The sequence below is a fragment of the Dama dama genome, chromosome 22 (genome assembly GCF_033118175.1).
Source record: "Dama dama isolate Ldn47 chromosome 22, ASM3311817v1, whole genome shotgun sequence".
Classification (NCBI taxonomy): domain Eukaryota; kingdom Metazoa; phylum Chordata; class Mammalia; order Artiodactyla; family Cervidae; genus Dama; species Dama dama.
The window spans coordinates 7,789,618-7,802,538 of NC_083702.1; the positions used below are offsets into that span (position 1 = coordinate 7,789,618).

At 48.1% G+C, this 12,921-nt stretch overlaps 1 protein-coding gene across 5 annotated transcripts in view; it reads right to left on the bottom strand.

Moving 5' to 3' along the window:
- The window catches only part of ZC3H7B (zinc finger CCCH-type containing 7B), a 57,446-nt gene that overhangs the window by 34,928 nt on the left and 9,597 nt on the right, over window positions 1–12,921 (bottom strand). The gene's annotated exons all lie outside the window — the stretch shown is intronic.

A 12,921-nucleotide genomic window follows, 5' to 3' on the forward strand; every position in this document is an offset into this window, starting at 1 on the left:
AATTCCCCACATTATGGATGAGGGGAGACCGAGGCTCAGGGAGGCTGAGGGGTATCCCGAGGCCACACAGCAAGTGAATGGCGCTGAATTCATGCAGGGATCTGCTCCAGAGATGAAGAGAGTGACTGAAGAGAGTGACAACGGAAGGCGGGGGTGCTTCAGGAGAAGGGAGGCACAGGCAGAGCAGCTAGGGGTCTGGTACCTCCAGGGTGAGGCCCCCCCAACCCCCGGGAGCTGGAAGCTCCTGGCCAGATCCAAACAGCCCACCGGGCTCCTCCTCCATGCCACCTTGGAGCTCAGCTGATCCCGCCCAGTGACAGCCCCGAGGGGGCCGGGCCTACCCCGGGGAGAGACGGAGTCTGGGGCACTCACTGCCCCGCTGGCCAGCACTTTCCACCCCAGCCACTCCCAGGCTCTTTCCAGGTTCTGCCCATCAAACCAATACTGTGAAAGGATTCAGGCAAGGCTGGGGGATGGGACAACCGGGGACTGCTGGACCCCTCCGGCTTCATATCTCAGCCCTGCACAACATCTTCAGAGGGCTGATATGCAGCCACAGGGAGAGAGTCCTCACTGCCTCACTGGCAAAGAGGTCTAAGAAAGTATAAAAAACACCTAATTACCTTGGAGAGGCAGCAAGTGTACCAAATTGATACTCTCTAAAAATTCTCTGCTTCCTTGTTCTTTATTCCCCATCCTGGGTTCGACCACCTTGTCCTCACATAAGGTAAGCGGGCAGGGGGTCACTATCCCCATTTTCCAGATGAGAAAAATGGGACACAAAGAAATGAAGTCGCTTTCCCAAGGTCACTTAACCAGCGATTGGGCAAACCAGGCTGGAACCCAGCTCGTCAGAGGCCACAGCCCTCGCCACACCCCAAGCTGTGAGATGCCGTGCGGCCCAGGTCGGGCAGGGCGGCCCTGAGGCTCCAAGGAGAGGGGTGGGAGTATTAAGAGCGAGGGGCTCAGCCCACGGGAACCTCGCTCCTCCCGCCGGTCCTTCCCAGGAGGGCTGGAGCCACGCCGCATCTTCAGGCTCCCAGAGCAGCACTGCTCACACCCGTTCCCCACCCCAGGCAGGACCAGGGCCACGGGCAAGCATTCACTATGCGTCTGCCAGCCCTGCCAGGGCCTTGGGCCAGCACTCTGGACTCAGACCTGGGTGTGAGGGTCAGCATTTGCACACCACGTGACTCTGGATCTTGGTCATGTGCCTGACGGACGGGGAAAGTGGGGCTGATGGCGCTCCCGATGCGCAGGCTGTCATGGGTTCAGAAGATGACACGTGCGGAAGGCCTGGCTCGGAACGACAGTCCAACAACCGTGCGAGTGTGTGCCATCCACTCCCTCTTGCCAAAGACGCTGCACCTGTTTGCTGGGATGGACCCAACCGCGGAGACCCTGTTCTCTTTCAGGAGGCGGGCAGCAGTGGCCCCAGGCTGCCCGCGCCTCCCCCAGCCGGCCTCCTGGTCGGTCTCCTGGCCCTTGGTGTCCCTGTCTGTGATACAAGTGCTCATTCTCCTTAACACCCACGCCCCACATCAGGGCTCCAGCCAGACGGCCTGGGGGGTTTCCTGCCTCCAGGCTTTTGCCTTTGCTGTTCCTTCTGCCTATGCTGCCATGCTTCTCCATCCATCCTTGTTAATGAAACTCCATCCATCCTTCCAAGCCCGGTTCCTCCCTGGAGCCACTCCTACTCTCTCCAACAGCACCATCACACACTCAGTTACCCTGTTTCCTGGGAGCCTGGGGTCAGACCCTACCTTGCCCTGGAAGAGAGGCTCATTGGGTGGAAAGACAACAGCGCAGCCCAGCACTGGCCAGGGAGCTGGGGGAGAGTGCGGGGTGGGAGGGAAGAAGGACCCGACAGGCCTGGACCACCAGCAACCCAGGTGTGGCCAGAGTGACTACCCCCAACGCTGCCACGCCCATGGCCACCACACCCATGGTCTCCCCATCCGTCCCTCCCCACCACCTGGGGTGTTGTCTGCCCCCACTTCCTCAGTGCCATCACAGGGGTCTCTCAAACCACAAATCAGACCCCATCCTCCCCAGCCGAGAGCCTCTCTTGACCTTTGCTGGTCAATTTCCCCACACCAGTGCACGCCTCATGGGAACACATGCCCTATTGCTCCCCCACTCCGACCCCCCTGGGCCCCATTCAGTCCATGGTCTTCTCAGAAAACCTCGGGGGTCACAGACACGTCTCTGAGTCAGTTCTCTAGGCCCTGAGGTCTGAACAGACTTAACAGAAACAAATGCTGCCTGTAAGCATACTGTGGTAATTCCTGACAAATCTGAACCTCATGCCAGGGAGTAAACATTCTCTTTATTCTCTGCCCCAGGCAGTATGAAGGCTCTGCAGCCGGTGGGCATGAATGTGTTTCTCTGACCACCAAAATCCCAAAGCAGGAGCGCAGCCACACACGTAGGCTATGTAGAGGGGTTCCGATCCCCTCTGAGCGGCAGTTTCCTGCCGTGTAAATCGGAGATTATAGCTAGTGCCCACCGACAGGATTTAATACATAGAAGGCACTCATTTCAGGGCCTGGTACACAGCAGACAATAAATGACGACTGTTAGGTCAGAATTCCTATGCTGAATATTCAAGTCAACATGTGCTGTATGTCCATTATGTGCAGATGAGAAGAGGAGTTTTTGAAGAGCCACCAGCCACCTGTGATCAGCTGGAGAAATGCCATCCTGTTGCAGGCCTGTTGAGGATTCAGCAATGAACAAAGGTGACAAAGTCTCCCCTCCTTTATAGAGCACATGTTCTGGGGGAGGAAGGACACAACGTTTCGATTTAGGGGGCTTGGTGGTCCAGTGGCTAAGACTTCCAACGCAGGGGGCCTGGTTCAATCCCTGGTCAGGGAGCTAGATCCCACATGCTACAGTGAAGACCGAAGATCCTGCGTGCCGTACGCAATGAAAGACTCAGTTCAGTTCAGTTCAGTCGCTCAGTCGTGTCCGACTCTTTGCGACCCCATGAATCGCAGCATGCCAGGCTTCCCTGTCCATCACAAACTCCCGGAATTTACTGAAAGACTCGGTACACCCAAATAAATTAATAAATAAATATTTTTTAAAAATCAAAGGAACAAATAGATTTAAATTGTAATAATGGACAGAATAAGGAGATAGGGTGACAGGATGCTGTAATTCTATCGGGGACTCGGGAACAGAGACCTCAATGACCAGAGGGTACAAATCATTGTGAATGTTTGGGGAAAAGTGCTGAGGCAAAAGGAACAGTGAGTGCAAAGGTCCTGAGATAGAGACTGGTTGGCATAGCTGAGGAAGAACAGGAAGGCCAGTGTGGATGGACTGGGGTGGGTATTGGGGAGCATGGTGAGTAGGAAGGCTCTCCCCTACATGAAAACGTGTTGTCATTAAACAAATGAGATTTACTTAAATTTCACTATGACCCCATCAGGCAGGAAAATAGTGCTTCCAAGAGGCTAGGGAAGTTGTTCATGACCATGTAGGGATGGTGGGGCCTGGGTCAAAAGGCCTGGAGAGATGGGCCTCAGACAGCCTCCATAACAAATGCCAGGTGAGCAAAGACACACACTGCCCCCCCAGCCCCAGGAGGCACCGAACGCCCCACATGCCTCCCATTTCCTCAGTTTCCCTCCCTTGGGAAGAACATTTTTACAGGTGGTTGTTATGAATTAAATGTTTGTGTCCCCGGGCAAATGCATATGTTGAAGCCCTAAGTGTGACTGTACTTGGAGACGCAGCCTCTGAGGAAGGAATTCAGGTTTCATGTAGTCACGAGCAGAGGGTTCTGATCCAGTGTTTTGTTCTGGCAGACTGTCTAGACGAATATAGATTTTGGTACTGTGAAGTGGGGTGTTGCTATAACAAACACTAAACATATGGATGCAGCTTTGGAGCCGGATGATGAGTAGAGACTGAAAAGGTTTTGAGGTACATGCTACAAAAACCCCTAGACTGCCATGAAAGGACTGCTGGTAAAAATGTGTATCTGCTCAATCGCTCAGTTGTGTCCAACTCTTTACAACCCCGTGGACTGTAGCCCACCAGGCTCCTCTGTCCATGGGATTCTCCACGCAAGAATACTGGAGTGGGTTGCCATGCCCTCTTCCAGGGGATCTTCCCGACCCAGGGATCGAACCATAGTCTCCTGCCTCTCCAGTAGTAAAAAACATGGACACAAAAGGTAATTCTGGTAAGATCTCAGGTGAAAATGAAGGATAAGTTACCTGAAACTGAAGGAAAGGTGATCCTTGTTAAAAAGTGACAAAGTACTTGGCTGAACTGTGTTCTAGTGTTTGGTGGAGGGTAAACTTTGCAAGCGATGAAACTGGGTATTTAGCAGAGGAGTACAGAAGCAGTGGCCTGGGTCTAAGCTGAGTCTAAGCCAAATATAGACGTGTTGGCAGTCCTTCTTACTGCTTTTGCTAAAATGCAGAGAAGAGAGATGAATTGAAGAAGGGATTGTTTAACAAAAGGAATCAGAAGTATCCATATCTATACCCATAATGTATCCATACATATTGCAAAAAAAATGAGGAGTGTTCTGAAAAGCACACCAGAACAACTGTTTGGTGTGTGGCTGAACAATTGTTTGGTAAGGAGATTAGTATGGATCAAACCAGCCATCAGCAGAAATCAGAAACAGAGATGGGATTATAGCAGCAGAAATAATGTCAGTCTGAACTGAAGGGGACAGAGAAAACTGAATGACAGAATGAAGGAAGGCCGTCATTAAAAAGGAAACAATTCCATTTGCAGCAACATGGAGGGACCTAGAGACTGTCATCCTGAGTGGAGTAAGTGGGACAGAGGAGAAACATTGTATGACATCCCTTATATGTGGGATCTAAAAAGAAATGATACAAATGAACTCACAAAACAGAAAGAGACTCACAGACTTAGAAAAGGAACTTATGGTTGCCAGAGGGGAAGGGATAGGTAGGGACTTCGCCAAGGTCATGTACATACTGCTATATTTAAAATGGATCACCAACAAGGACCTACTGTATAGCACATGGAACTCTGCTCAATGTTATGCACCAGCCTGGATGGCAGGGGGTTTGGGGGAGAATGGATACATGTGTGTGTGTGTGTGGTTGAGTGCCTTCACTCTTCACCTGACTACCACAACATTGTTAATAGGCTATACCCCAATACAAAATAAAAAGCTTAAAGTTTGGGAGAAAAAAAGATCATTTTTCTTCTTGAGCTTAAAAGAAAAAAGAGTAAAGAGAAGGCTGTAGGACTTCCGGAGTTCTACAGGACAGGACAACAGAGCTACTTGGCTACAAACATGCTCTATCCTTTAAGGAAAAGGAAATATAACCCTAAGGTGATTCAGGGATCATCAGGGCTGCCTGCTCCATTTCAAAGGGTGGGGCCACTGCTTCCTTTTCTACAAACCCAGTCTTGGGAGGCAAAGTGCTGGCAGAGCTGTGGGGGTGATGCTGCGCTCCAGAGGCCCAGGAAGGAGGAACATCAAACCAAAGATGCTTCTCAGGCTTTAAAATTGAATGGAATTTGCCCCACTGGGCTTTGTACATACTTGGAACCTGTGACCTCTTTCTTCTTTCCCATGAATCCCTTTGAGAAGGAGACTGTGTCCCATGCCCGTCCCACCACTGTGCTTTGAAAGCTTGTAACTTGTCTGGTTTCACAGGTTCACAGCTGGAGAGGAATTCTGCTTCAGGATGAATCATCCCTCTCCTCTCAACCATATCTGATTCAGATGAGACTCTGGACTTGAGAGTTGATGCAGGAACAAGTTGATAGTTTGGGGGTTACTGCGATGGAATGAATCTATTTTGCATGTGATGAAACCATGAATTTTGGGGGAGTGGGAAGAGTAGAATCTATAGACTGAATGTTTGTGTCCCCCACAAACCACATGTTGGAAGCTCTAACCACCAATGTGACTGTTAGGAAATAGGGCCTCAAAGGAGGTCATTAAGGTCAAATGAGACTATAAGGGTAGGGTCCTGATCTGATAGGATTGATTTCTTTACTAGAAGAGACACCATACAGTTCTCCCTTCCTCTCCCTACAGGCAGGCATCACCAAGAAAAGGCCAGATGAGGCCAGTGAGAAGGCAGCTAGCCGTCTGGAAAAAGGAAGAGAGCTCTCAGTAGAAACCAAATCTGCCAGCACCTTGATCTGGGTCATCTATGCTCCAGAACTGTGAGAAAATAAATGTCTGCTGTTTAAGCCGCCCAGTCTGTAATATTTTGTTATAGCAGCCAGAGCAGACCAGACAGTGGTTAAAAGGTTCTCAGCTAAAGAGCAAGTGAGCTCCTCCACAGTGACGGTCAGGCACAACTCGGAGAGGGCACTTGGTGGAAGAGCAAGGAGCACATAAGCCAAATAAATCTTGTTTCTTTCTAAAGAAAGAAGCCCAAGGAGAAAACCAAGGCCCTGATCCCCCCAGAATCCCACCACCAGACAGGGTGGTACCCTCCCCCCAACTCTGGGTCCAGATTCTTGTAATTTAGGAATTCCAAGCGGGACCTGACTCAAATGAGCTCGTCTCAGAAATAACAGCTGTGAATTAAAAGAGCCAACAGAAAACGATTCCATCAATATGTCAGCATGGTATGTGACCTCACACCCAGGGGCATGCTGGTTCAAATCCAAGATCTGCTCCCTATTAAGCAGCATATGAGCTGCTTAATTTCTCAGTGTCTCACTTCCCTCGCCCCTAAAACAGGAATAGTATCTACTGTCAGGGGTAGTTGTGCAAGTTCAATGAGATGTTTGACACAAGATACGCATTTAATATCAACTATTTTTATTCTATAATCATGATTACTTAAAAAGAGGAGCAAAGAACATAAAACAGGAAATTCACAGGAAACATAATTCATTAAGGAAAGAAACTCAGGGGACTTTCCTGGTGGTCCAGTGGTTAAGAATCCATCAGTCAATGCAAGGGACACAGGTTTGATCCCTGATCTGGCAAGATTCCACATTCCTTGGGGCAGCTAAACCCATGTGCCACAACTATTGAGCGTGTGCTCTAGAGTCAGGGAACCATAACTACTGAAGCCCAAGCGCCCTAACGCCTGTGCTCAGCAACAAGAGAAGCCATCACAATGAGAAGCCTGCACACCGCAACTACAGAGTCACGACTAGAGAAAAGCCCTCACAGCAACAAAGACCCAGCACAATCAAAAATAAATAAATAAATAAGAGTATTAAAAGATAATAAAAAAAATCAGATGGGCAAAGAATATAAACAGGAAATTCACAGAAACATAACCCATCAAGAAAGGATACTCAGAGGACTTCCCTAGCGGTTCAGTGGTTAAGAATCCACCTGCCAATGTAGAAGACACGGGTTCTATCCCTGGTCTGAGAAGAGCCCACATGCCCCGGGGCAACTAAGCCCATGCACCATAATTATTGAGCCCTAGAGCCCTGCGAGGAGAAGGCAATGGCAACCCACTCCAGTACTCTTGCCTGGAAAATCCCATGGATGGAGAAGCCTGGTGGGCTGCCATCTATGGGGTCGCACAGAGTCGGACACAACTGAAGCGACTTAGCAGCAGCAGCAGCAGAGCCCTGGGCTCCACAAGAGAAGCCACTGCAATGAGAAGCCTGTTCTCTGCAACTAGAGAAAGCCCATGCACTGCAGTGAAGACTCAGCACAGCCAAAATAAATAAATATAATTTAAAGAAAAAAAAAAAAAACCACATTAAAACAACAAGACAACTCTTTTCACCTATAAGGCTAATGAAAGAAGAGAGCCTGGTCAATGAGGTGGAGGAAAGAGCACTCTCCAACACGTCAACACACTCAGCCTGTGAATTGGTGAGGTCTCTGTGAAGCAACACCTACCAAAATGAACAAGCTGCCTACCCAGCAGCCAGCATCACTTCCTCTGTCTGTGCACAGCCGCAGGTGAACCTGCACTGGGCTAAACCAATCATAATGGTTATTTTCCTTACCAGTGATTGGCTTGGGCAAGGGCATGTGACATCATCCCAGCCAATGGGAAGGAGGGGAAATCAGCCAAGGGGCTTCTGGGAAAGATTTCCTTCACACTTAAAATGGGACTGCACCTAGAGGGGAGGGAGATGGGAGGGAGGGTTCAAAAAGGAGGGGATATATGTATACCTATGGCTGATTCATGTTGAGGTTTGACGGAAAACAAAATTCTGTAAAGCAATTAACCTTCAATTAAAAAAAATTTTTTTTTAAACTTAAAAAAATAAAATAAAATGGGACTGCAGTGATAATCCCCTTTTCTGGTGCTGTATACCAGAGTGTAGTTACGAAGATGGCAGAGCAGAAAGACAGACTGAAGGTGTTTGATGACATGTCTGACAATAAACTAACTGACCTTGGAACTGCTCCACCTCATTTGTCACTTGAGATAATAATAAACTCCATTTTGAGGAAAGAATTGTTACTTGCAGCCAAACCCCTTCCAGATGATAAAATGTCCTTTCCTTTCCAACCAGAAATTTCTCTTACAAGAATTTAACCTACCAAAATCCTTGTTCAGTTCAGTCACTTAGTCGTGTCCGACTCTTTGCGACCCCATGAATCACAGCTCGCCAGGCCTCCCTGTCCATCACCAACTCCTGGAGTTTACTCAAACTCATGTCCATCAAGTTGGTGATGCCATCTAGCCATCTCATCCTCTGTCGTCCCCTTCTCCTCCTGCCCCCAATCCCTCCCAGCATCAGGGTCTTTTCAAATGAGTCAGTTCTTCGTATCAGGTGGCCAAAGTATTGGAGTTTCAGCTTCAGCATCAGTCCTTCCAATGAACACTCAGGACTGATCTCCTTTAGGATGGACTGGTTGGATCTCCTTGCAGTCCGAGGGACTCTCAAGAGTCTTCTCCAGCACCACAGTTCATAAGCATCAATTCTTCAGCACTCAGCTTTTTTTATAGTCCAATTCTCACATCCATACATGACCACTGGAAAAACCATAACCTTGACTAGACGGACCTTTGTTGGCAAAGTAATGTCTCTGCTTTTTAATATGCTATCTAGGTTGGTCATAACTTTCCTTCCAAGGAGTAAGCGTCTTTTAATTTCATGGCTGCAACTACCATCTGCAGTGATTTTAGAGCCCCCCAAAATAAAGTCTTGACACTGTTTCCACTGTTTCCTCGTCTATTTCCCATGAAGTGATGGGACCAGATGCCATGATCTTAGTTTTCTGAATGTTGAGTTTTCAGCCAACTTTTTCACTCTCCTCTTTCACTTTCATCAAGAGGCTCTTTAGCTCCTCTTCACTTTCTGCCATAAGGGTGGTGTCATCTGCATATCTGAGGTTATTGATATTTCTCCCGGCAATCTTGATTCCAGCCTGTGCTTCCTCCAGCCCAGCATTTCTCATGAGGTATTCTGCATATAAGTTAAATAAGCAGGGTGACAATATACAGCCTTGACGTACTCCTTTTCCTATTTGGAACCAGTGTGTTGTTCCATGTCCAGTTCTAACTGTTGCTTCCTGACCTGCATACAGGTATCTCAAGAGGCAGGTCAGGTGGTCTAGTAATCCCATCTCTTTGAGAATTTTCCACAGTTTATTGTGATCCACACAGTCCTTGTAAAAGCCCGCAAATTATATTTGTACAGGGATATACTTTTTTAAAGAGTAAAAAACTAGAAGCAACCTTAATGTCCATCAGTAAAGAACTGGCTTAATCAAACCACTACATTATGGAATACAAGCAGCTATTTAATCTATAGGTATTGTCATGGAGATGCCTCTGTACATGGTTGAGAAAGGAAAAAAAGAAACAGATTTTAGAACATTTGGGTTTGTATGATTACATCTGTGTGTAATGTGTGTTTATATAAAGAAGGCGTTTGAGAGAATATTCTCCAGTTTCACTGGTTCTTTCTGGGAACTAGGATCTGCCAAGAGGCAAGAGCACACAACCACGTTCCCTTCTGCTTTAAATGCCTCCGCGGGCTTTGGATGTTTTGCAGGGAGAAAGTATTCGCCTTGTAATCTAAAATACAAACTGAGATGACTGACTTGAGGCCAGCAGTAGGACAGGGGCCAAATGGGAACCAGTAGCCTGATTTTAAACCCAGTGCCCTGGGACTGCCAAAATGTCCATGGACATTTTTCCTAAGAAAAAGACCAAACCATTGACCTGGGAACCACAAAGGAAACACGATATTTTCTCACTCTGGAGAAGGGTTTGACGATGAGAATTTTAGAGACTCAGATCTTCATCAGACCAGGCAGGGACTATGCCAGGTTCTCCAAAATCTCAACGTCTGGCCCATGTTTGACATAGAGCAAGTGTTCGGGAAATGGTGGTTTGGATGAAAAAGAAATGGATGAATGAGTATCAATTCATTCAACCCAAGCATTACACAGATAAGAATGAATGAGTGTTGAATAAATGAGTGAAAAAACTGATACCAAGATAAATTCACAATCAGGTAATAATATTAATATTTCCTGAGTGATTACAATGTTCCAGGGACTGTCATGATCCCTATACACATAATATCTTTCTTTTTTTTTGTTTTTTTTTTAATATTTATTTTTAATTGGAGGATAATTGCTTTAAAATATTGTGTTGGTTTCTGCCATCCATCAGCATGAATCAGTCATAGGTATACATATGTCCCCTCCCTTTTGAGTCTCCCTCCCACCCTCCCTTGTAGTTCAGTCAGTAAAGAATCTGCCTGCAGTGCCGGAGACCCAGGTTTGATCCCTGGGTTGGGAAGATCCCCTGGAGAAGGAAATGGCAACCCACTCCAGTATCCTTGCCTGGAAAATCTCATGGACAGAGGAGCCTGGTGGGCTGCAGTCCATGGAGTCACAAAGAATCGGGCACGACTGAGCGACTAACACTTACTTACCCACCTCCCACCCCACATAATACCTTTCTTAAGACTTGCATAATCCTATGACATCGGAACTACTATCATTCCCAATTTGTGGAGGAGCAGGGGGCACAGAGACGTTAAGTGACTTACCCAAGGTCACACAGCTGGAACTAGGCAGAGCTGGGATTCAAACCCTAGCAGCCTGGCCCCCGAGCCCAGGCACGTGGCCATTTCCTTTAGTGTCACCCATTAAGCAAAGAGACCTAGCTCCAGGAGCCTCCGTCTGTCATCACACTCAAGTCTTCCCCACCCCTCAAAATAATTCCCTCCTCAGATCCCAAATCCCCTTCTGGCGAGCACAACCTTGATTCCCTTTCTTGGTCACATTCTGTGAAAGAGTTGTCTATGCTGTCTCCACGTCCACACTTCCCACTCCACTCCCCAACTCACGACAAGCCCACGCTCACTCCACTGAGGGTGCTTGCCAAGGGACCTCCCCGTCCCAGGGACCTCCTACCTGCTGAGTCCAGGAGGGGCCAGTTTCTTCCCGGCCTTTTCTAGGACTGTGGTTGCATCTGCTGGTCCTTGTCCTCCTCTGCCCAGGTCTTCCGCTTCAGGGACAGTGCTCTTGGTCTCCTCACTCCACCTGCTCCCCCTAGATGAGCTCTTGCATTTCATGATCTCATGAGTCATGTCGATGACTCACAAATCTATTCCTCCCACCAGGCTCACCCCCTCCCCAATATTTCAGATTCACATCTTTTACCTTGTGGGAAATGCTACCCAGATGCCCAATACCCAGGCTGCTTATGACCTCTGTACCTTTCCTAATCCCAAACTCTCTACCTGGAATGCCCTCCCCCTCCTCACCTGCACCCCCAGCCAACTGCCCACTCATTCTTTAAGGCATCCAGTATGGATGCCTCCGTGTCCAGAAAAATCCTCCTTGGTGCCCATTTCAGTTGAGCTGAGTGTCCTTCTGACTCAATACATTCCAGACTTAACTCAGCAGCTTCTCCCCTAATCCTGCCCTTCCTCCATCATTCTTCAACTCTAGTCATAGATCCAACCATCATCCTGCTCTCGGTCAATCTCCAATTCCAGCTTTACCTCTGAAATGCGTGTCCACGCTTCTCCCATCATCTGCACAAGCAGGCCCTCCATCACCTCTGACCACTGTGTTCCCTGCAATCTGCTGCCATTTGCTGGTCAGGGATCTCTGTCTAACTCACATGTCAGCATCACTCCCTTGCTCAAAACCCAGATGCGTGCACACACCCACATGAATGTAGGTTTAAAAAAAGATGAGGACGTCCCTGGTGATCCAGTGGCTAGGATTCGACCCTCCCAATGCAAGGGGCCCAGGTTCAATCCCTGGTCAGGGAACTAGATCCCATATGCCACAACTAAGAGTTTGCATGTCACAAGTGTGTGAAGCTCCTGAGCACCGAGCGCCGTACAACTAAGACCCATCGCAGCCAAATAAATAATAAATTAATTTTTTTAAAAAAAAGGTGAAACGTGAATAAACTCTGTGGTCCAGTAATGTACCAATGTCATTTTTCTGGTTTTGATTTTGGCTGTATATCACCATCAAGGGAAGCAGAGTAAAGGGAACCCTTTGTTACCATTTTTGCAACTTCCTGTGAATAAAAAGTTAAAAACAAACAAAACCTTCCATGACACCCACTGCCAGGAGGACAAAGGCCAGGCTGTTCATCAGGGCACACAGTGCCCGTGGCCCGGTATGGAATGTGACATTCCAGCAACTCTGGACCATGCAGCTTCCTGTTCAAGCTGCCCGCTCTTTCTAGAACAACCCTGATTAATGCCCAGTGTTTCTCAAGGCTCAGCTGAGGTGGCTTTTCTACCAGGAAGGCTGCCTGCCACAAAGTCCACCCTAGCACAGCCCCCCAAGCTCACAAGCACGGCAGCGATCCTAGTTAACTGAAAGTGTGTGTTCATGTTGCCATTCTCTCCCTAAACTAGGTGCTCCTTGAAGGAAGAAGCTGTATCTGCTTTATCTCTGAGCAGCACAGAAAAATATGCTCTGAGTGTCTCATGAAACCTGGAATAAAAGTGAAGATGCAGAGTTCAGTCATCAGTTATTGA